This window comes from Rattus norvegicus, chromosome 8 (assembly GCF_021556685.1).
Source record: "Rattus norvegicus strain SHRSP/BbbUtx chromosome 8, alternate assembly SHRSP_T2T, whole genome shotgun sequence".
In the NCBI taxonomy this organism is placed as follows: Eukaryota; Metazoa; Chordata; class Mammalia; order Rodentia; family Muridae; genus Rattus; species Rattus norvegicus.
The window spans coordinates 111,310,927-111,333,135 of record NC_141541.1 but is presented as its reverse complement, the minus strand read 5'-3'; the positions used below and the strand labels follow the sequence as shown (position 1 = coordinate 111,333,135).

Sequence of the window (22,209 nt, the reverse complement as noted above, 5' to 3'; positions counted from 1 at the left end):
CTCAGTTTATACAGAGGTCCCTCCAGGTAAGAAGAAATGAACCTTCTGTGACCTGCCAATCTGTCGCCAGAGAGGAAGAGCCCTCCAATAAGAACTCCATCCCCAGATGAGGGTCTGTGAGTGTAAGGGATGGCAGAGCACTGCCCCAGAGGCTTAGTCTCCCCTTTCCCTGATTCTCAACTGATTCCTTGCTACTGTGGCAGCCCAGCATGAAGGGTGCCAGGGACACCAAGTCCCTAGGAAAACCCCTTTGGGTCCACCCACCCTGAGTGTATCTCACCCAGAGGCACTCAGATCCCAAAGTGGAATCCCAGTGTTTCTCTGACCTTCTAGACTCATGGTCTCTTTATGGTAGAGTGGGGTTGTAGCCTTGGGTTCGGATTCATGAACATGGAAGCCAAAAGAGCAAGAGAGCTTCTATCCAAATGGCAAATGTGCATGCCGTGTCATCTGCTGACCTCCCACGTCAACACTGCATCCTGCACATAGCTGCCTGTCACCTGTAAGCGTGTTACCTGTTACCTCTTAGTTCCCGGACCCAGCTACAGTATCAGGCCTGTCTCAGAGGCATGAATGGCAGAGGTTGAGTCAATAATAGGAAGAAAGGCTCGCTGTGGGAGCCTTCCAGGAAGTGCGCCCCTCCTTTGGCCCCTCGCTTTATAGCTACAAAATTAGCCGCCTTTTGCCAACTTCTGGGAGCTTTAGAGTTAAATTTCCAAGGAAAGTGGCCTAAAATACCAAAATTCCTCATCCCTCAGCTTCGGGGGATGAGGAAATCTCCCAGAGGTGCCTGCCTCAGTGCCCTGGATGACTCCACTCTGCAGAGCCTCCAGCTCCTGTCCTTATGTTCCAGTTCTGAGCCCTTACATTGGGCAAGCTTACACAGGAGGATGGATGGGGACAGCAGAGACTGCATAGCTAGGGAGCCTCAACCTGGGGGCCATGCCACAGTCATGGTACGAGGAGACTTTTTAACCTGTCAAGATTTCCGTCCTGCTCTAGATCTCTGGGGTGCGGCCCAGGCACTGATGAGTTATGAAAATTCTCTAGCTATTGCAGTCTGTAGCCAGGATGGACAGTCCCCTCTGGGCTCTGGGTGCCCCCAGCTCCTCCTGATGGGCGATGTGAAAATGTGGCATGACGACGGAGCTGGAGCATGACTCCTGCAGTGGCCTTTATGACCTTAAATGTTGTCACTGTGGGCCACACATTATGACGGATGTCCTGCTGAAGGCTCTTCTCCAGCTAAGGTGCAGTCCGGCAATCGGCACAACTCCACAGTCTGGAAAACAGTCCCAGGTTGGGGCTGTTTGTTCTGGGAGAGCTGCTGAGCCTCTGCCTCCAGACTCCCAAGAGCATGGCAGGAAGGCAGAGAGAAGTGCAGATGGGGGTATGAGCTGGGCTTTCGGGTCAGTCCGATTCCAGATCAGATAACTTTATCTATCCGAGCCTCCTTTTTTTCTGCAGCCTGGGGTGAGCGGCTCTGGCTGCCTTGCAGTTAAAGCGAGGAGAGGAGGTAAGAAATTGTCCTTCTCTGTGCCTGTTAATGGTGCTAGGGGAGGCCCAAGCTGGACCTGTGTCAGGGAGAGGGGAGGAGGTGATTCGGTCTGTGTCCCTATAACTAGCACATGGGCTCACCCTCAGCGCCTTGCTCACTGTAAATGTCCCCCACTGAACTTCATGTTCATGTCCGATGAGGGCTGAGGGCTGTGAAGCTCAAGGGCAGGTGTGGCAGCCTCTAGATCACAGCCTGGGCTTTTACACGTCGAGTACCTCAAGGTCTTGAGGATGCCATCACAAATGTCACTGTCATTGGCTTGGAACTGTCTGAGAACAAGAAGAAGGGCCCTCAGTCTTTGCAGGCTGACAGACAGGAGTGCAAATCTAGGCTTGCTTTAGGCTAGCTTCACGAGACCCTCTGAGCCTCGGTTCATACACTTTAAATCAAAGGTAATGATGTTTACAGACAGTGCTGGAAAGGCGTACCCCAAGAACAGTATATGGGACACTACGGATAAGTTCTAGGCTTGCTTGAGTCAAGGCTCTGACTCACTCAGGACAGCCAGGTAAAGCTGGCACAGGCGTGGTGAGAATGGATGACAAAGCCCCGCTTATCAGACCTGCCGGAAATCCTCAAAGTTTCTGCCTCCACCCCCAAAGGAACCAGTGACCTCTCTGACCATGATTTTTTTTTCTTTTCTTTACTCAGAAATTAGGTTATCACTTCCCAGGAAGGGTTCCCTAACTGCTTGCTATAACCTAAGACCAGATGAGTAATTTTCTCCCCGAACCTGCCCACCCTATGTCTGTGGTGAATTTTCTTTCTGTCTCCCCACTGGATGACCAGCACCATACAGGCAGGGCTATCTCCATCGCCATGGGTCTGGCATTCAGTACAAGGCCTTACCCCCAATGCAGTGTGAAGATACAGTAGCATCAGGTTTGCCTCTGTCTCCCAGATGGTGCCAGCTGATGCCCACCCTAAGACCCACTCATGGCAAGCATGCTGAAGGTCCATTCAATCCAGGAGCACTTAGAGATGGCTGCCATCTTGGTTGCTGACTATAAAACCCTGGGATGGGGGGAGGTCCCCATCACTCACTTGCATGGTGTGTGAGACCTGGCTGTGTGACCAATGCTCCTTTGAGACTGGTCTGTGTCCAGTGACAAGGTCCTGTTACCTCAAGGAGGAGGTAGAGTTGAGCTGCACAAGAATACATTTCCCGGAGGGCAAGGCAACCCCACGCTAGGGGACGGTGGCCTCGTTTATCTATCTGCTCCCAATGACTCTTTCAGTGATCATGGCTGAGGTACTACCTCTCCACAGTCTAGGCTTGCAGGGGGCTGTGTCACTGGGTCCCCTCAGCCTAGACAGAGAACCTATTATAAGGTCTTTGACTATATAGCGCTTGAATGGAATCACTAAAGGGCTTGAAACTGGAGAGGGATGTGTTCTGATTTATGTTTCAATAGAATCTTACTGTTACATTGAGAGTAGTTGGGAAAGTGTGACTACACAATACTCACAGTTAATGTGCACTTGGAATGAGCAAAGGTTTAGTCCTTACTCCGCCCCTAACCATGAGGTAGGCATATTATAGTCAATCTCTTTGTAAATAAAAAAGCTGAACCAAAGAGATTATGTAATTGCCCAAATATCAACCAGTGATTGGTAGATTCAAGATTTGAACTTGAGCCTTAGTTCTAGATTCTGTGTATTTAATCAGCTCTCTAGATGGAGTACATACAAGTATTTCAAAGGAAGAAACTAATATGAACCAATAATGACAATGGTATGAGGGCGCAAGAAATAATACAAAAATAATCCCGAACTTTATTACTTCTATTCAACATAATGGTACCAGACTAAGGTATAAGAAAAGAAAGAGTAAATACTAGAAATGAAGAAGTAAAACTGCCTTTATTTGCAAATAATAATCATCAAAAATCTTAAGGAATCCATCTTAGAAAGTTACTATTGGCAATAACAGGATTGAGAAGGGTTCCAGGAGACAAAAATCAGTATATAAACATAATTTGTTTCTGTCTACCAGTAATAAACATCTCAAAAAAGAAAGTAAAAACAAAACCCCCTTAAGTAGTCTAAAGAAATATGTAACATTTAGAGACATTTTAAACCATGTATACTCAAGCCCCATTCACTGAAAACTATGGGAAATCATTAATAAAAATGAAGGAGAAATTAAATGGCGAGATATACCATGTTCATGGACTGGAAGATCTTATGTTGTTAAAACATCAATTTATCTCCAATTTGACCCATGAAATTGTAATAAAAATTCCAACATGTTTTCCTTGTAGAAATAGGAAAACTAATAGTAATATTTATATAGAAATGTTAATGACCTATGATAGCCAAATAATATTTTAAAAGATATATCCATTGGGAGACTGGGTGTTACATTTGATTTTCAGATATACTGTAAATCTAAGGCCCAAGACCAGAGAAACAGATCAGAGAGTTGTCTCAGTCAGGGTTTCCACTGCTGTGATAACTTGGGGAACAAAAGCAACATGTACTGGAGGTTAGTTTGGCTTACACTTCCATATCACAGTCTATTAGCAAGGAGAGTCAGAGCAAGACTTAAAGGCAAGAAGCAGGAACTGAAGTAGAGGCCGTGGAGGAATACTTCTCACTGGCTTGCTCCTCACAGCTTGCTCAGTCCACTTTCCTATACAACTATCAGCCTAAGGGATGGCACCACCCACAGTGGACTGAATCCTCCCACATCCATCATTAATTTTCCTTAAAAAAAAAAAAAAGCTCTACAGAGTCTTTATCCAGACTTTGGGAGGTACTTTCTCAGTTGAGGGTACTTCCTCCCAAATAACTCTAGTTTGTATCCAGTTGACTTAAAACCAGGGCTGGAGAGGTAGCTCAGCAGTTAAGGGCTTTGAAGTGCTGGAGTTTGATTCCCAGCATCTAGAAGGTGGTTCACAATTGTCTCTTACTCCAATCCCAAGGGATCAGATGCCCTCATCTGTCCTCCATGGGCACAGCATGCACATGGTGCCTAGACAGATAAGCAAGCAAAACACCACATTCAGATTGGTTTTAAAGTTGACTTTAAAACTAACCAACAGACCAATGCAAAAATAAAACCACATAGATGGTCAGAAAAGATGCTCAGAAAAAACCCAATAAGGAATCCTAAAAGTTCAGTGGGTAGAAGAATTTATTCTTCAAATGAAGCAAGATACCTGAGTATCTATAAACAGAAATACAAAAGAACCTCAATTCTTACCTCAGACTATATGCAAAAACTGAAAAAAGCATAGAAACAAATATAATGGCCAAAACTATAAAATTTCTAGAAAAAATATGTGGGATTCCCTAATGTATAAAATGAATCAACTATAAAAGAAAAAGTGGTCACAGATTTTGTCACAGTTCAAAGCCATTTTTGAAAACAACAACAAAACACTATTGAGAAAATGAAAAGCCAAGCTACATATCAGGAAAAAATATTTTAAAATATTGTCTATTCTGAACTGGGCGTCTCACGTTTTTAATCCCAGTGTTTAAGAATCTGGGGCAGGAGAATCTCATTGAGTTTGAGGACAGCCTGGTCTACAGAGTGAGTTCAAGGACAGCCAGGGCTACACAGGACCTCCGGAAGAGTAGTCAGTGCTCTTAACCACTGAGCCATCTCTCCAGCCCAATAATTAATTAATAATTAATTTTTTGAACAGAGGTCATCATGAATTTGCACACTATCCTTACACAGCAGCTACGCTAACCACTGTGCCATTCCAGTGTTAGTATATGTATACCAAATGTATATATAAATATATACATATGTACTGTATATATAAATATAAATTTATACAGTGCAGCCTTCTCTGAAGCCACTGAGAAAGCCCAGCTAACTGCAGGCTTGAGGTAAAGGTCACAGGAGACATCCATACAAAGGCCCTGCACCCTGTCCCTTATGACCTTAGCAACAGAGAAGCTTCACCCAGCTGACCCTTCTCTTTCTACATCTGAGGAAATACCCTAGGAGCAATCCTGGCTTCTTCCTCCCGCTTTCCTCTTCCTGGCAGTCTGTGGCCAGCATCTGGAGAAGGATGCTGTCGGTCTCTCTCTGTCGCTGCCCATGGGCAGGGCTTGGTGTGAGCACACTGGGTAGTAGTGGGGGATGGGAGGTGGGTGCTGTGGCCTGGAGCACCTGGGGAGCCTAGCAGTCAGGGCTACAGGCTTCTGATTTTGCTAATTTCCTCCAGGAATGACCGCCATTCTTCATTTGTCGCTAGGTAACAACGGGACTCACTCTTTGCTTTCACTGTTGTCCCTACCTCGAAGTCCTCAAACCGTGGTGGCTTTTGCTCTATAAATACCAAGGAATGGCTTGTTGCTCCATAAGGGTAGGGACTGGTGACCCTGAGGAATGCCTCCAGCTGATCACAACCCTGGGAGGCAGAAGAAACCAGAGCTGGGATGCCGCAGGGTTACCTAGCTGCTCTGCCTCAGTGTCACGTAGGGGAGTGAGGATGTCTCTGCTCTCAGACACACTGAACCCTGAGCAGAGGGCTGGAAATGTCTATTACTTGCGACGCATAGAAAAAAATCTTCATGAGTCTGAGCGATCACACAGAGGATCCACACTTGTAGGCTTTCTCACACTGCTTCTAAGCCAGGACATCATTGGTGGGCTTAAACTGCTAAGTGCCACAAAGAGTCCATGTGACTAAGTGTAAAGGGAGATTCCTTTCTGTGGTCAGTTGGCCAAGCATGTTGAGATGCCGGATGCTCTCTGCACGGGACAACGGCAACAACTTCACTGTTTCTCTCTGCAAGACGGGATAATTGCAGGCAGAAGCTTTTACCAGATTAACTGCCAGGTACCATTTCTTGAGAGAGATTTTATGGTTTAGAAAAAAAATTCCTTTTTACTCTTAATTTCCCCTTTTACAGGAGCTCACCGAGGTCAGAGCGGTGCTTGCTGGTCTTGGTATGAACATGTGTGTGCCCTGTAGCATGCACTGTAGCATGCACAGGGAGGTCAGAGGACAACTTGCAGGAGCCAGTTCTCTCCTTCCAGCATGTGGCTCCCAGGAGTTGAGTTCAGGTCATTGGTGGCAAGCACCTTACCCTCTGGGCCACCTCTCAGGCCTGTGAGTGCCCTCTTTTTATGGGCATGGCCTATTGACGTCAGGCTTTCCATCCACCACACACACATGCAGTTTTCCTCTGACCGCCACATGCCCACTGTGTCATACATATGCTCACAAAAAATAAACAAATGTAAATAAAATTTTAATCAGAAGTTTAAAAAAAGACAAATCCCTCTCAAAGAAACAAACAGCTTTATCTTAAGAACTGCTGACAGCTCACCCGACTTTTCTTTCCTTTTCTTCTTTCTCTTCCTTTTCCTCCCCTTCTTCCCTTCTTTGGCAACAGTGAAGTGTGTCCTATTTTCTCTGTTGTCAATGTGTGAGTAACAAGTTGCAGGTGACAGCATGCAGGCGAGATTTGCCAAGACTACTTTAAAATGACTTTGCACCACTTCACGTGAAAAGAGGGACTTACAGCCATTTTCCATGTTAACACACACAATTCTCTTCTAGCAGGAAAGGAGAAGGGAGATTTTAAATCATCAGACAAAGTAATGGGTTCCCTTATTGTCGTTTTCACACACTCTTAGTGTTGGCTGACCCTCCTTCCCCACTCCCCTCCCCCATCTCATGGCCCACCATGCTACCCTTCCATTCCCAATAGTTTCCTTCCATGCCCATGTCGCAGATACTCCCTGCCTGTCTCCCTCCAACTCTCCTTGTCTCTCTCATGGTCCCTTTTCATTTCGTGCCTATAACTACCCTCACTCCACACAAATACACAGCCTAACAATTAGAAGCTGGGATCTGCATCCAAGGGAGAACATGTGGCATTTGTCTTTCTGTCTTCACCTCAGCTAATATAATAACTTCCAGATCCTCCCATTTTCCATGAAATTTTCATCATTTCATTTTTCTTTATGACTTAATAAAATTCCATGCATATATACATACGCACACACATATATATGTATATATATATATATATTACACATGTTCGTTATCCCCTCATCTGTTGATGGACATCTAAGCTACTCCTATCCCCTTGCCATTGTGAATAGAGTAATGAACATCTCTATGGTAGAATGTGAAGTCCTTTGGATATGTACTTAGAAATGTTACAATATTCTACAAAGGATCTGACTATCTATGTATGTATCTATGTATGTACTATGTATGTATCTATGTATCTATCAATTTCTGTATCTATCTATGTATCTATCTATCTATGTATGTATCTATGTATGTATCTATGTATCTATCTATGTATCTATGTACTATCGATGTATCTATCTATGTATGTATCTATGTATGTATTATCTATCGATGTACCTATCTATGTATCTATCTATTTAGTATCTATGTATGTATCTATCGATGTATTTATTTATGTATCTTTGTATCTATGCATCTATCAATGTATCTGACGATGTATCTATCTATGTATCTATGTATCTATCTATCTATGTATCTATGTATCTATCTATGTATCTATTGTTTGCTTATTTATATAAATCTATACACACTGTTTTCCATGATGGCTTCACAAGCTTACACTCCCACCAGCGGTGAGAGGTCTCTCTTTCCACATATCCTCATCTGCGAGTATTGTTGTCTTCTTGATGGTAGCTGCTCTTATTGGGATGGCATAGAATCCTAAAATCATTTAAATTTGCATTGAAATGATGACTATGAGGAAAGATGTGCCCACTGCTACAATAGTGGCCTGATGGTTATTGTAACCAGCCAACCCTTTTCTGACTGGATTTGAGACTTTCTCCTCAGATGTGAGTTTGTGTGTGGTACTATAAACCTGCTCAAAAGCCTTTGAGTGTGGAGATCATGGGCCCCAGGGAGGGAATCCACTGGTGGTGTTTTGGAAAGTGACCATATTGTCAAACTATTTTCTTTTTTTCTTTTTTTTTCTTTTTTTCCAGAGCTGGGGACCGAATCCAGGGTCTTGCGCTTGCTAGGCAAGCGCTCTACCACTGAGCTAAATCCCCAACCTCATCAAACTATTTTCTTAATATTTACGTTTATGCCCATAAATTTGTGATGTGTTCAGCCCTGGTCAGAGAAGCTTCTGTAGAGGATGGCGGTTAACGCAGAAATTCCTAACTGGTTAAAGTGCTCAGAGTTAGTGATTGTGGAGTATTTGGTTATAAACAGATCATTCATATCAACCCCCTGACCAATCCAAGTCCCAGGAAATATCAAAGAACGATGAGAAAAATGTAAAAGCCAGAGGATAGGAAGAAAAGCTAGGAAAGGCTGATATGGACGGTTGCCTGTCCTGCACAAGGTCAGACCACTGAAAATTCCATCATAGGTGAGGGAGGGCCCCTGAGGCCACACCCACAGCTGAGCCACTATTAGTGTTTTATGGCTGCTTGGGGAGGGAGAGTTACTTTGCTTTGAGAATGTAGTCACTGGAGGGCTGGCCATGTCCCAGTGAATGACGGCCCAGCATTTGTGTGTACATGGTCAGCACTAACTCAATTCAAAGGGCTATTCATAAAAAAAAAAAAACAATTTTTTTAAAAAGACATGGAATTTGAAGGCAGGCAAGTTGGTGGGTCCTTGGGAAAGCGGGAAGGAGGAAGTGGGGGTGAATAGGATCCAAGTATACATGTATATACATGTATAAAAACTTCAAAAAGTAAATTTAAAATGGTATTCTAAAGAGAAAAGGAAACATTGCTAATGATATTGGTGTCCATAGGCTATGTGCATTCCTGGGAGGTGAGCTGCTACGGAGGAGGAAGGAGGAGGAGGGAAAGGAGAGGAGGGAATGGACCTCCTCAAAGTAACCATATACGGGTCTAAAAAGGAAGCCCACAGTTTTTCACAATTAAAAATGCTAATACTTTTTCCTTTTAATGAAACAAGTTCCTCTTAAAGGGTGAATGAGCCCAAGAGCTCCCTTTGATGTGCAGGACATGGAGCTCTTTGCTCCCTTGTGCAAATGCACACAACTACCTGTCCCGAGGAGGATTTCTTTGATCTTTCTTGCCCTGCAAGTCTGCACTCGGCAATGATTTCTTTGAGGATTTTTATACCTGAGAAGCTTATTTTTACCATTACTGAAAGACATTGTAAATAGGTAAGAAACACTCTTATCTCTGTGTAAAAGAATGTTGTTCTGGCTCCAGATGATTCCAACAAGAAAGCCATCTGCTATCTTTCTTCCCTTGGGCTACGGTTCAGACTTCTTATGTCATTTTTGGAGCATCAAGAAGTACTCAGTACTCTACAGTCAGTAGTTTACAGAAACACTTTTGTCCCATCTCACCTCTCTGGGGACTCCAGTGACGTGTGCACTGGGGTGCTCATTGTTACCCCAGTTCTCACTGTGGGTTTGGGGGGGTTTGTTGTTTTGGGGTGTGTGTGTGTGTGTGTGTGTGTGTGTGTGTGTGTGTGTGTATAGTATTTTTCCTTTGTGTTTCCAGGTGTCTTCGGTTTCCTTATCTCCTCCCTCTCAATCCAATCCACCATTTCCAGTCCAAATCAGCCTCAGCTGTGGGCATTCGCACGTCCGTCCATTCAGCCTGGATCTTAGACTTCCGTAGTATGGATACTCAGTTGTTCCTCCATGTGTCTTCTCCAAGATGTAGTGAAGTAATGTGTGAGACTCCCGGCCCAGCGATTCTTTCATCTATGTAAGCTCTGGCTTAGTTCTTACTGGTAACAGTTTCTCTGCGTGGAATATCTTATCTCGCTACATCCCTTCCTATCTGATCATCTTTGAGTGTATGCCTGCATGGAAATGTCACCTTGCCAGGGATTGCATGTTTTGATCTTTCTATAAACATGTTTGAACTTCGTTATGGAACGAGATTAAGTCACTTAAAGACTGGTTTTTTTTTTAAAAAAAATAATTTTAATGATGTATATATTTCCGTGCTTCTGTGTGGGTTTGTGAACAGCAGTACAGGTGCCCAAAGAGGCCAGAAAATGGCACTGGATCCTCTGGAGCCAGAATTATGGGGTGGGAGGACCAAAGTCCCTGATACAAGTGTTGAAAGTAAACTTGGGTCCTCTGCGAGAGTAGTACGTGTCATAAACTTCTGAGCACCTGTCCAACTCTGAGATTAATTCTTCTAAGGCTTACCTTTAAGTGTGATTATATTAGATCAGAGGAGCATTTAGGCCAGGGCTAATGTTTTTCTGGTCACTGAAGCAGACACTGTGCAATCTGCCTGACTCTTAGAGTTTCCATTCTGGATGGCACAGCCAGAAAGTTTTCTTTCTTGGGCTACAAAGATTTTCCCACTTTGGCTTTTATTTTATTTATTTATTTATTTATTTATTTATTTATTTATTTATTCATTCATTCATTCATTCATTCATTCATTTTGGGGGGGTCATATCTCCACCTCCCCTGTGTGGCTCAACAAATGGACCCTCTGTGTATCCCTAGCGTTTTCTTCCTACAGCTTCTCTTTGCTAACAATTTCCTCTGCAAAGTCAAGCCTTCTTAGGCTCCAGTCCTGTCTTCTCAGATGAAGGATACTCTCTCAGTCCTCCCTAGCTTGTCCTTCTGGAACGAGCTTGGCATGGTGGGATGCACCTCCGTTGTTTCTCTTGCGTTAGAGATTACAGTTCCTAACTGCTCAATGTCTAATGCTTTAAGAGAGATTGTGTTACCTGTTTGCCAAGAAGTTTTGACTGTTTCGAGTGGAAGTAAGCCTGGTTCGTTAATCCATCCCATTCGGCACTGGGAGTCTCGGATATCCATCTTTTGAGGGGATAAGCCTGAAGTCTCTGTTAGTCATCCATGTGGTGATGTATATCCTGAGACCTTATGAGTCAGAAGCTGTGGGGAAGCAACTCGTTCAGTCCCCTGGGAATGGCCTGTTTTCTTGGAACTTGCTGCGAACACCTTGGCAGCTGGGAGATAAGAGAGGATCCCAAAACGTTCTGTGCTCGGAGAAATGAGTGGCCCAGGCTCGCTTCCTGTTCTAGCTCCACCATCCCTCTGTTTTGTCTTGAACTGACAGAGCCATTTCTGTTACACTGTGGTCGAGGTCTGTGTTGATTACAAACTGTAATTCCTTCAGGCACTTACTCAGTTGCTAATTTCTCTGAGTTGGTTCCTGGTATTAATCACAACACATTCTTTCTCCCCATGTTCTCACGCCCACCCCTTGTTGTCTCTCAGAGGAACAGCAGCTACTCAGAGCCCATCTTGACCAAAAAAAAAGCCAAATTAAAATGCTTGCCATGAGCTTATATTTAAGTAATAAGTGTTATTGAGTCATTGTTACTCAGAGTTCAGTTTATATCTTCTTTTTAAAATTCTTTATTAGATATATTTCTTTACTTACATTTCAAATGTTATTCCCTTTCCCAGTTTCCTGTCCGTAAGCCCCCATCCCATCCCATCCCCCTCCCCCATATGGGTATTCCCCCCATACATCCCCTTTACTGCCCCCCATACTCCCTCCAACCTTGGCAGGACCAAGGGCTTCCCCTTCCACTGGTGACCCAACAAGGCTATTCTCTGCTACACATGCAGTTGGAGCCCTGGGTCAGTCCATGTATAGATTTTCAGTAGTGGTTTAGTCCCCGGAAGCTCTGGTTGGTTGGCATTGTTGTTCTTATGGGGTTGCAAGCTCTTTCAACTCTTTCAATCCTTCCTCTAATTCCTCCCAAGGGGGTCCTGTTCTCAGTTCAGTGGTTTGCTGCTAGCATTGACCTCTGTATTGGACATGCTCTGGATGTGTCTCTCAGGAGAGATCTACATCCGGTCCCTTTCAGCATGCATTTTTTAGTTTCATCAAACTTATCTAGTTTCCTTCTTACAGCTTCAAAATACTCTTCTCATTTCTCCACCACCCTCTTATTTTAGAGTGTCTCAATTTTATTGTATTTCTATTTTGATAATGGCTGCTCTTCTCCTTAGCATAAAATATTCTTACCATGCCTTGCCAACCCACCCAATAACATCTGTGCCCACATCGGCATGCTGTTCACCTTACTCCTTCCTGTTCCTGAGGGTCTAGTAGTGTGTGCCCTTCCTTTCTCTCTTGACAAAGCAACAATTCTACCAAACAGTTGCCTCGGACAATATGGGTCCCTCCTCCAGACTCCAGTACCAGCTTTTTCACTGTTACAACCCACTACTAAGTCAGTAGCTTACATGTTGGGATTTTGTCTCAAAAGTCTCTCACTGCCTTTAATCATCTTTTTACAAGTCAAGGAGCTATGTTGTTTTGTGGGTTTGTTTTTTCTACTCTAACACAGTGGGTGTTCCTGGTTGAACGGTCACTCCTAGCTTGTGACTTCTTGGTCACCTCAGCTAGGTCGTTGGTTGGTATTCAGGGAGCTAAAAGGCCAAAAGCTGAAGAGTTCATGAGACAGTCAGGCATGGTGACGCATACCCTTAGTCACAGCAGAGGCAGGCAGAGCTCTGGGAGTTAGAGGTTAGTCTTGTTTACATACTGAGTTCCTGGACAGCCAGAGCTACACACTAGAATGATCCTGTCTCAAACAACAACAAAAGAGTTCATGGGGTAGCCTAGGCACTGGGCCATCCATTAGCGAGAACTAGTCACAAGGTCCCACTCCAGAGGTAGGGAACGCTGGGAAATGCTGGTGATGATCTTACAGCACCGTCCCTGTGCCTTTCTTCTGTTCACTTGCCTACCTATCCCCACCACACTTCAGATTCCTGAGAAAGGCAGAAGCAACAGGCTAAACATAGACACGAGGAAAGAGACATTATGAAAGATTGGCCCATGCAGTCACAGAAGCCGAGGTGCCCCATGGTCTTTGACCTATAACCCGAAGAGCAAGGAATGCTGATATACCTTTGAGTTTTAAAACCTGAGAACCTATAGTATTTCTGAGTCTAAATCCAAAGACTCGAGAACCAAGGGTACAGGCGTCTGAAGACGAAAGAGGACAGCTGCCTAGGCCTTCTGTCCTATTCTGGTTCTCAGTATGTTGGAGAATCCCCACTCATATTGGCCGGGTGAATATTGTCTCTGATGCAAATGTTTCTTCTAGAAACATCCTCACAGACTCATCTAGGAATAATGTGTAACAAGCTCTTTGGACATCCCTTAGCCTAGTCAAGCTGAAACAGAAAATTAACCAACGTATCCTCTTCCTTGTGACGAGTCAATACTCCTGAGCACCAACCACTTCAGAGGCTGGGGAAAGAACTGACTACTGCACCACCCAGAGCCCGTTCTGGGTCCATCTGCTGCCCAGACCTTGAGGCTCTTGCAGACAGAGACAGACCCTGTCTGTCTCTCCACCTGTGACACCAGGTGATGCTGAGTAAATGAATATAGAATGGGGGAGGGGATGGGTAAACTAATGAGCAAGACACCCTCGGGGCTCCTAGCCTAGGATGATGGATCAGAACACCAGTGTCTATCTCAAGAAAGCAGGTAGAACATGGTTTATGGAAGGAAGCAACCTCCTGAGGCCAGGTGATGTGAGGTTCCTGCTAAAATCCCTCCCTAGGGGAAAAAGAAAGCAATGTCTACCTTTCCTCCCAAGGCCTCAATGACAACCAGGCGGGTTCCACCAGACGTCTCTCTGAAGAACTTTACTGGGCTTTACTATTAAGCCCAGGTGAGGGGTTGCTTTCAGGGGTGCAGTGTTCCTCCCACAACTGTCCACATCTGGAAAGCCTCATCCAACAAGGATAAGGACGTCTTAGCCTTCCCCAGCCTATCTGCTCTAGCTACTCCCCCAGGCCACACGCAGAGATGCTGGAAGGTAGGGAGCAGATGAACACTCACGAGAGACTCTCTGTCTTCTATCGTGTAAGCTGTCAATTGTCCTAACTGGGGTGATCTTTTGGGGTGGGGGGTGGGGGCCCAACTGAACTCCCCAAGATGGTAGTTGTTTGACTCAGAGGACAGTCACTCGTGACAGAGGTCCTAGAGCAGGGCCTTTGGTTTCAATTAAGAGAAGGTTCAGGGCCCCCCTGCCCTCTCGGGTGGGCTGGGAGGCAGAGGTACTCGCATGAGTGCCTGTGCTGTGGCATAAAGTCTTTAGTTCTGAAGTCACTGTAAAGCTGGCTGAATACGTCATGGGTTGGGTACCGTGTTGGGTCCAGAGGACCTCATATAACCAACACAGGCTCTAATCTAATGGACCTTGCAGCTAACTAGCCAACGATCATCTGTACAGCATGGGAACATCACAGTCCCCTGTCCAAGAGTGCTTCTCCTCCTCCTCCTCCTCCTCCTCCTCCTCCTCCTCCTCCTCTTCCTCCTCTTTCTCCTCCTCTTCCTCCTCTTCTTCCTCCTCCTCTTCTTCCTCCTCCTCCTCTTCCTCCTCCTCCTCTTCTTCCTCCTCCTCCTCTTCCTCCTCCTCCTTTTCCTCCTCCTCCTCCTCTTCCTCCTCCTCCTCTTCCTCCTCCTCCTCTTCTTCCTCCTCCTCCTCCTCTTCCTCCTCCTCCTCCTCTTCCTCCTCTTCCTCCTCCTCCTCCTCCTCCTCCTCCTCCTCCTGTATATTTTCCCTGGGGGGGACAAGAAAGCTTTCTGTAAATGAGCAGGGTCTTCTTATTCACTTCCCTTCCTGGGACAAGATACAAACCTATTTCATTTCTCTCCAAGTCAACCTCCGTTGTCAATGTGCCAGGATTTGGGGTCACCTAGGAGACACACTTCTGAGGGTATCTGTGAGGATGTTTCCAGGGAGGCTTAACTGAGGAGGGAAGTCCCCTTATAAATGTGAGTGGCACCCTTATGGGCTAAGATGCCAGGCTTAATGAAAGGGGCAGGTGAGGAAGGCAGCTGGGTACCGGGTATTCTTTTCTCTGCTTCCTGGCTCTAGCCACAATGTGATCACCCAGCCACTTTACTCCCCCGCCACACACAGCTGTGTTTGCTAGGGCCACCATACCTTCCCTACGATGAGGGACTGTACCTCTAAACTGAACCCAAATCGACCTTCTGTGACATTGATTTGGTAAAGCATTTTGTCCCGGCGTTCAAAGCAATATCCCGAGCTTGCTGAAAGGATAAAGAGGAGGTCGTCCTGAGGGAAGTAGAGGGAAGAAAAGAAACAGAAACAAGAATAAAGGGACAATAAAAGGCACCTGGGACACATCAGGCCGGTTCTCTCTCCAGCTCTGTGTCACGCCATGTCCTGGCGGAGCTGAGTGGCATCCATCTCTGTACAGAACTGGCTGGGGACTCAGCTGGCCTAACAAATGCACCCGGGTGGTCCTGACGGGCGAGCGGAGTTCTAAAGAGACCATCTCTGCCTTCTCCAGACTACCCAGATAGTGGATCCCAGGAAATTGGGATTTCTCCAGGCGTCTCATCTGGAAGAAGGGAAAGACAGCACACGGGTACCGGCCAGCCAGGGAAGAGATGTCACATAGTCTTGGCAAACTTGCCAGACCACCTTGTACAAGAGATGGAGCAATGGCCGCCCTCCAGCGATGGGACAGACCACACCCTTGATGGTACTGTTTAGGGCTGGAGGGATGGCTCAGTGGTTAGGAGCACTGACTGCTCTTCCAGAGGTCCTGAGTTCAAATCCCAGCAGACACATGGTGGCTCACAACCATCTGTAATGAGAGCTGATGACCTCTTCTGCTGAGTCTGAAGACAGCTACAGTGTACTCATATATAATAAATGAATCTTTAAAAAATAAATGGTACTGTTTAGTTATATACACCTCTTGCCCTCTATTTAAACCTCAGCCTCATGTGGGGACCCCAAAGATGGACTGGGGAGGGGGAGTCATCTTGGCCTTTTTCTCTTCCCAGTGTGGCCACATGAAATCAATCACCTTTCTCTACTTGTCCTTAGTTATTCGTCTGTTTAATTGGCTGATTGAGGACAGGTGCCCTGCCCACTTTATTAGGGCTGTCAGTCAGACTCTCACCCTATCAACTCCCGACACAAGAACAGGAGGCTGCTGAGTCCCCGAGTGGGAATGTGTTGCCCTGGAGGTAAATTTCCCAAGCCTTTCTGCCCCCTCATCCCCTCATCTACGCTTCCACACAGGAGATGATATAACCCTGTACCCCAAGGGTGTGCCTGCCAGTTCCAAAGGAAACCCCTTCAGAGATGAATTCTTCTCTGTGGTTTTCTATAACAGGCTCAGTGGTTAGGAGCACTGACTGCTCTCCCAAAGGTCCTGAGTTCAAATCCCAGCAACCACATGGTGGCTCACAACCATCTGTATGGGATCCAATTCCCTCTTCTGGTGTGTCTGAAGACAGCGACAGTGTACTTATAAATGAATAAAGAAGAAGACAAGATCCTGTGTGGAGGGGGTGTCTCTGAAGGATCCCCACTGGGGAATATTGACTGGTGCGGGTGACGCCCCACCTTGGGAATAGGTAAGCACTGTGTAGGCTTCATGCTGAGACCATGATCCTTTTTTTCTAGGTATTGCCTTCCTGTTCCCCCTTTCTCAGTCACAGCTTCATTCTGGTAATAGGATTAGTGAGTGTTTTCTCTCTCTCTCTCTCTCTCTCTCTCTCTCTCTCTCTCTCTCTCTCTCTCTCTCTCTCCCCACCCCCACCCCCACCCCACCCACGCAGTTTTTCTGAGCCTTTTATTTTAAATGTAATCCTGGCTGTCCTAGAATTTACTCTGTAGACCAGGTTGGCCTCAAACTCAGAGATCAGCCTGACTCTGCCTCTTGAGTGCTGGAATTAAAGGTGCCGGCCAGTGGCTCCCCTTTCTAAAGGGACCCCCTCAGCCCTCTGCACACACAGGGAAGACTGCCTAGCTCTATCTTAGCACGGTGAGGAAAATCCCTACGAAGATGGCATGAACTTAAAAAGAAACAAACAAACAGAACCTACCCACTATGTAGCAACTCCCCCCAGTTCTCCCAAGCCACACCTCTGAATTTTAATGAGCAGACTCATGGGCTGAGGATCTAAAGTTCAGATTTAAAAGGCCAACGCCCAGATGCCCCTGATGCACCAGGCTACAGAGCACACTCTGAGGAACAAACCAAAGGGACACAGAAGCAGGCAGCTGGGAGCCCTCTAGGGTAGTGGTTCTCAACCTTCCATGAGGCAGCTCTTTAAAGCACTTCCTCATGTTCCACACGTTATGGTGTCCCCCGCAACCATAGAATTATTTTCGTTGCCACTTCGTGACTGTAATTTTGCTACTGTTATGAATCTTAATGTAAATCTCTGATATTCAACCCCTGTGAAAGGGTCATTCTACCCCCGAAGGGATCTCAGCCCAAGTTGAGGACCACTGCTATAGGGCTTCCCTCCAAAGACATGGATGTACGGAGCCCTTCCTCGAGCTGAGCCAGATCAGCCAAAGGGACCACAGGTCTCATGTTTCTACTCTCTGCCTTCCCTACATAACAATGGAGTCATGGGGAAGGGAGACTTACCAATGTGATGGTAAGAATATAGACTATTCATTAGCCTTCCAAATTGATTAAGTGTCACTGTTTCCTACGTATCCTCCTGGGTGTTTCTCTCCTGCTTACAGAAGACTTGCGATGCTTCTCCATGCCCAGGTGGTAGATTGACATGGACTGAGGGCAAGCCGTCTCTAGCCTCCTCTCAATGCCTACCATCAGTGTTTTAGCCAGGGTTACTCTTGCAATGTTAAAATGCCATGACCAGAAGCGACTTGGAAGAAAAAGGTTCATTTCACCTTATCACTTATCCATCATCCAGAACAGTCAGGCAGGAACCTGGAGGCAGGAACTGAAGCAGAGACCTTGGAGGAGCCCCATTGCTGCCTTGCTCCCCCATGGCTTGCTCAGCCTGCAGTTTTATAAATTCAGAGCCACCGACCCAAGGGTGGGACTCCATAATGGGCCGGGCCCTTCTAACATCAACCCCAAGGAAATTATCCACAGGCCAATCTTTTGAAAGCATTTTCTCAGTTAAGATCCCTTCTTCCCAAGTGATCGTAGCCTGTGTCGAGGTCACATAAGGACTGGTCGGCACAGGCAGGTGCTTGTCTAGTAATTAAGACTTTAAGTTGTAAGTGACAAAAACGAGTAAGCAAACTAGGTTCTGTGATAAAGTGCCTGCCTGACATTGATGTGGCTCTGGATTATATCCCCAGCACAAGACAGACAGACAGGCAGGCAGACAGACAGACCAACATGGTTTAAATACCTACCTCCCTCCCTCTTTTAAAAGATCACTTTTTAATTTTTAGTTTGGCTGTCTTTTGTTTTTCCAATGCTGGGAACCGAACCCAGGGTCCTCGAGGTCCTAGGTAAGAGCTCTACCACTGAGCTGCATTCCACCCCTGGCTTCTGTGTTCCAAGGGAACACCTTTATTAACAATTAGAATGTCTAGAGAGGTGGCTGGGCTGATAACTAGGTCAGAGGACCGGGACCTGGAGAAGGAGCACAGGAGTGACGGCTGCTGATGTAGCCAAAGTCACAATGAGTCTGCTCAGCTGTTGATGACAGAGACCTCTAGACGTCATAAACAGGGAAAGCACCATGGCCAGGGGCACGAAGCCAGACAGCAACTCTAGATGATGCACACCAACTCCCAGCCTCAGTCCCTCTTGCTTGCCTCTCAGCATGGCTCAACATTGCCCCAATCCAGCCCTCCTCCATTCTGTGTGGTCTGTATCATCTGCCTAGAATACCTTCTTTCTCTCCCTCCTTCCTCCTGCAACATTCCCTCACCTTTTACAGCTTTGCCAATATCTTCCCTGATCCTCCAGGGAGTATCAGAGCCTGGGTGGGCTGCTGCCAATCCTCCTGACCCAGTGGTCCACAACTTCTAGCCTCTTAGGCTGAACCTGTATCGTCCTGTAGGCTATCAATTATCACCACAATAATAAAAAGTAATCAAGAATATATCTACACACACACACACACACACACACACACACACACACACACACGACTGTGTGGTGGAGACAGAAGGCATTTCATAGCAATGGGAACATGCATAGAAGAGTTTAACAGTCTCTCCACATCCACATTACTCTCTGGTCCAAGGCCTCAATATCATCTCTCCCTCACCTCCATAAGGCACTAGGTCTGCAGCTCAAAAGGCAACAGGCTACAAAAGGAAGTGAAATAGAACAGAAAGTAAGAACTGTAGTGCCTTGGTCCTAATTAGACACACAAATCAAATCCCCACAGTGAGAGTCTGACTAGGCTCTGGTTGCCGCAGGAATACGAGGAACAGTCGAGGTGGGAGGCAGTGGTTGTTGTAATTCTTCCTCAAGGCCATGTTAGGAAAATCTCTGAGAGTTTTGCTCAGTCCAGCTTCTAGCTACTGTTCTTGGTCGCCGCCCCCCGTTTCCAGGCTCACTGTGTGGTAGTCATTGTTCTGACCTGTATATCTGGCTTGACTAAATGTGAAGGAGTTAGGGAGACAGGGAGACTGAGAGGTGAGGAAGCAAGAGACAAAGAAATCAAAGTTGAGATGCAAGCTGGCACACAGTGGGCCATCACAAGCTGGCACACAGTGGGCCATCACAAGCTGGCACACAGTGTGACACTGTAAGCTAGCACTTGGTGAGACATCACAAGTTAGTATGCAGTAAGCCATTACAAGCTCGCACACAGTGAGCCATCTTAAGCTTGTACACAAGGAGGAGTCATTATTGAGACAGAGCAGCTTGAGAGGGAAGCAAGGAGCCAGTGTACCAGGGACACAGCCCTAGCTGACCAGGTCTTTGTTCCAACAACTGCACCCCATGGAGAACTTAAGAGTGCTCCCCCTGCCCTCATTACAGTAACTATAAACCAAATTTCCCCTAAGTGTGTTTCTAGTTGTCTCTAGCTTGTGTAATTATCAATAACTGAGATGCCATTGATTATGACCTGGGGTGATTTGGCTATTTTAAAAAGGCTATCAGATTGATTGTATTTGAAAAGGTGAAAATTATGCTGGCTTTTTTTTTCAAGAATATACTATATTAAAGTAGGAGAAGTTTTAAGTTCAAAGGCTAGATAAAGATTCGGCACGCAATGCTAGCAAGAACAAAACCAGGAAATAAGATCAAAGTATGTTATATCTCTGTGTGTGTGTATGTATGTGTATATATGTATGTGTATGTGTATGTGTGGGTATGTGTGTATGTGTATGTGTGTGTATATGTGTATGTGTATGTGTGGGTATGTGTGTATGTGTATGTGTGTGTATATGTGTATGTGTGTGTATGAGTGTGTATGTGTGTGTATGTGTGTGTGTATATATGTATGTGTATGTGTATGTGTGGGTATGTGTGTATGTGTATGTGTGTGTATATGTGTTTGTGTGTGTATGTGTGTGTGTATGTGTGTGTATGTGTGTGTGTGTGTGTGTGTGTGTGTGTACACATTACTCTAGAGGTGGTAGGACCTGGGAGAGTGGAACCATTAAATCAGGCAGATTAAGTCTCATGCGATAACCAATTTTTTTCAGACTCCCAGACAGTTTATACTCTGAGGGTTAAGAAAGATCATGTGAGTAAAGTTCTCATGAGCTCACGCTGTATACAATCACAAGGAAAAGCCACATGTGGCGAAAACATGTTTTTCCACAGAAGGACAGAAAGGCTAGTTCAGACATTTAGTTGACTATCAGCGGCAAGCAGTAATGAGTAATCTGAATAAACTCACGCCTATCCGCTACACCTGGGAGGAGCACGAAAACACATTCCAGGGACAGTTCTGTGTTTTGAAGAAACTGGGCTCACAAGACTTGTTTTCTTGGAGTTTTCTCACAGGCACTCAGAATTCTCACGTGACTCCATTCTCGGACTGTGTTCCGACATGTCCGTGTGTGCATAAGTGTGTACGTGTGTGTGTGTGTGTGTGTGTGTGTGTGTGAGAGAGAGAGAGGGGGGGGGGGGGGAGAGAGAGAGAGAGAGAGAGAGAGAGAGAGAGAGAGAGAGAGAGAGACTCTCCCTGCTTTGGCAAGCACCTGCATTCACATGCACACACCCGAACACTGGCATACATGCATACGCATAATTAAAGATAACGAACATTTTTTAAATGTATGTGAGTTGGTGAAACACTGGATGGAAAACTAGGAATAAATAGAAAAGCAGGTCCATGAACTAAAGAAAGAGTTAAAATAGAAAGTTACAGGCCACTGGGTGGGACACAGAGGGGGTCTAATAACGAACCTAATGTGGTGTTAAGGAAGGTAGGTAATGAAGACTAAACTCACCAACAAGAACACGTGGCGAGTATAAGCCTTGACATCTGCACGCTTCCTACTCTGTGAGAGGAAGATTGCCGGTGTACATCGCAACTGCATGCCTGTCCGTACAGACACGGGACTTCAAGGGCCACTCGTCAGCTTCCCTCAAAGGTCTCCAAGGAACTCGGAGGTCAGGCAGCTTCTCATAAGGGGTAATGGTTCGGAAAATTAAAAGGCCAAGTTAAGGAAGGGAATCAAGATAGAGTTGGACATTTTACTCAAAAGTAAACGACCAACCAACCAGCAACGAGCCGCTGGAGTAACCACGTGACTTAGCGCTCTAGCGAAGCTTCTAAAATAAGTCACGACCCCACCTGAGGTCACACAATCCAAGCTGGGGGTTGTGAAAATCTGGCAGAGGTTAAAGGTTTCTAAACACAAAAGGGCTAAAAGCGAACCCCAAGGCAAACACGTGAAATTCAGGCTGCTTCTGATCATGCTCGCCGGACTGCTCGGGGCAACCTCCAACCTCCCTGAAACTTTGCACCTTGCACT

At 45.8% G+C, this 22,209-nt stretch overlaps 1 long non-coding RNA gene across 2 annotated transcripts; it reads left to right on the top strand.

The window, feature by feature from the left end:
* The first annotated feature begins 1,252 nt into the window (after positions 1-1,252).
* Positions 1,253-16,206, top strand: LOC148004324 (uncharacterized). Of its 2 annotated transcripts, none has more exons than XR_015628010.1 (3): positions 1,253-1,516; positions 13,588-13,853; positions 15,818-16,206. It is a non-coding gene; the product is annotated as an uncharacterized LOC148004324 (long non-coding RNA). The 2 variants fall into 2 exon arrangements; XR_015628011.1 differs by having other exon boundaries at positions 1,277-1,516; positions 13,648-13,853; positions 15,818-16,205.
* The last annotated feature ends 6,003 nt before the right edge of the window (positions 16,207-22,209 follow it).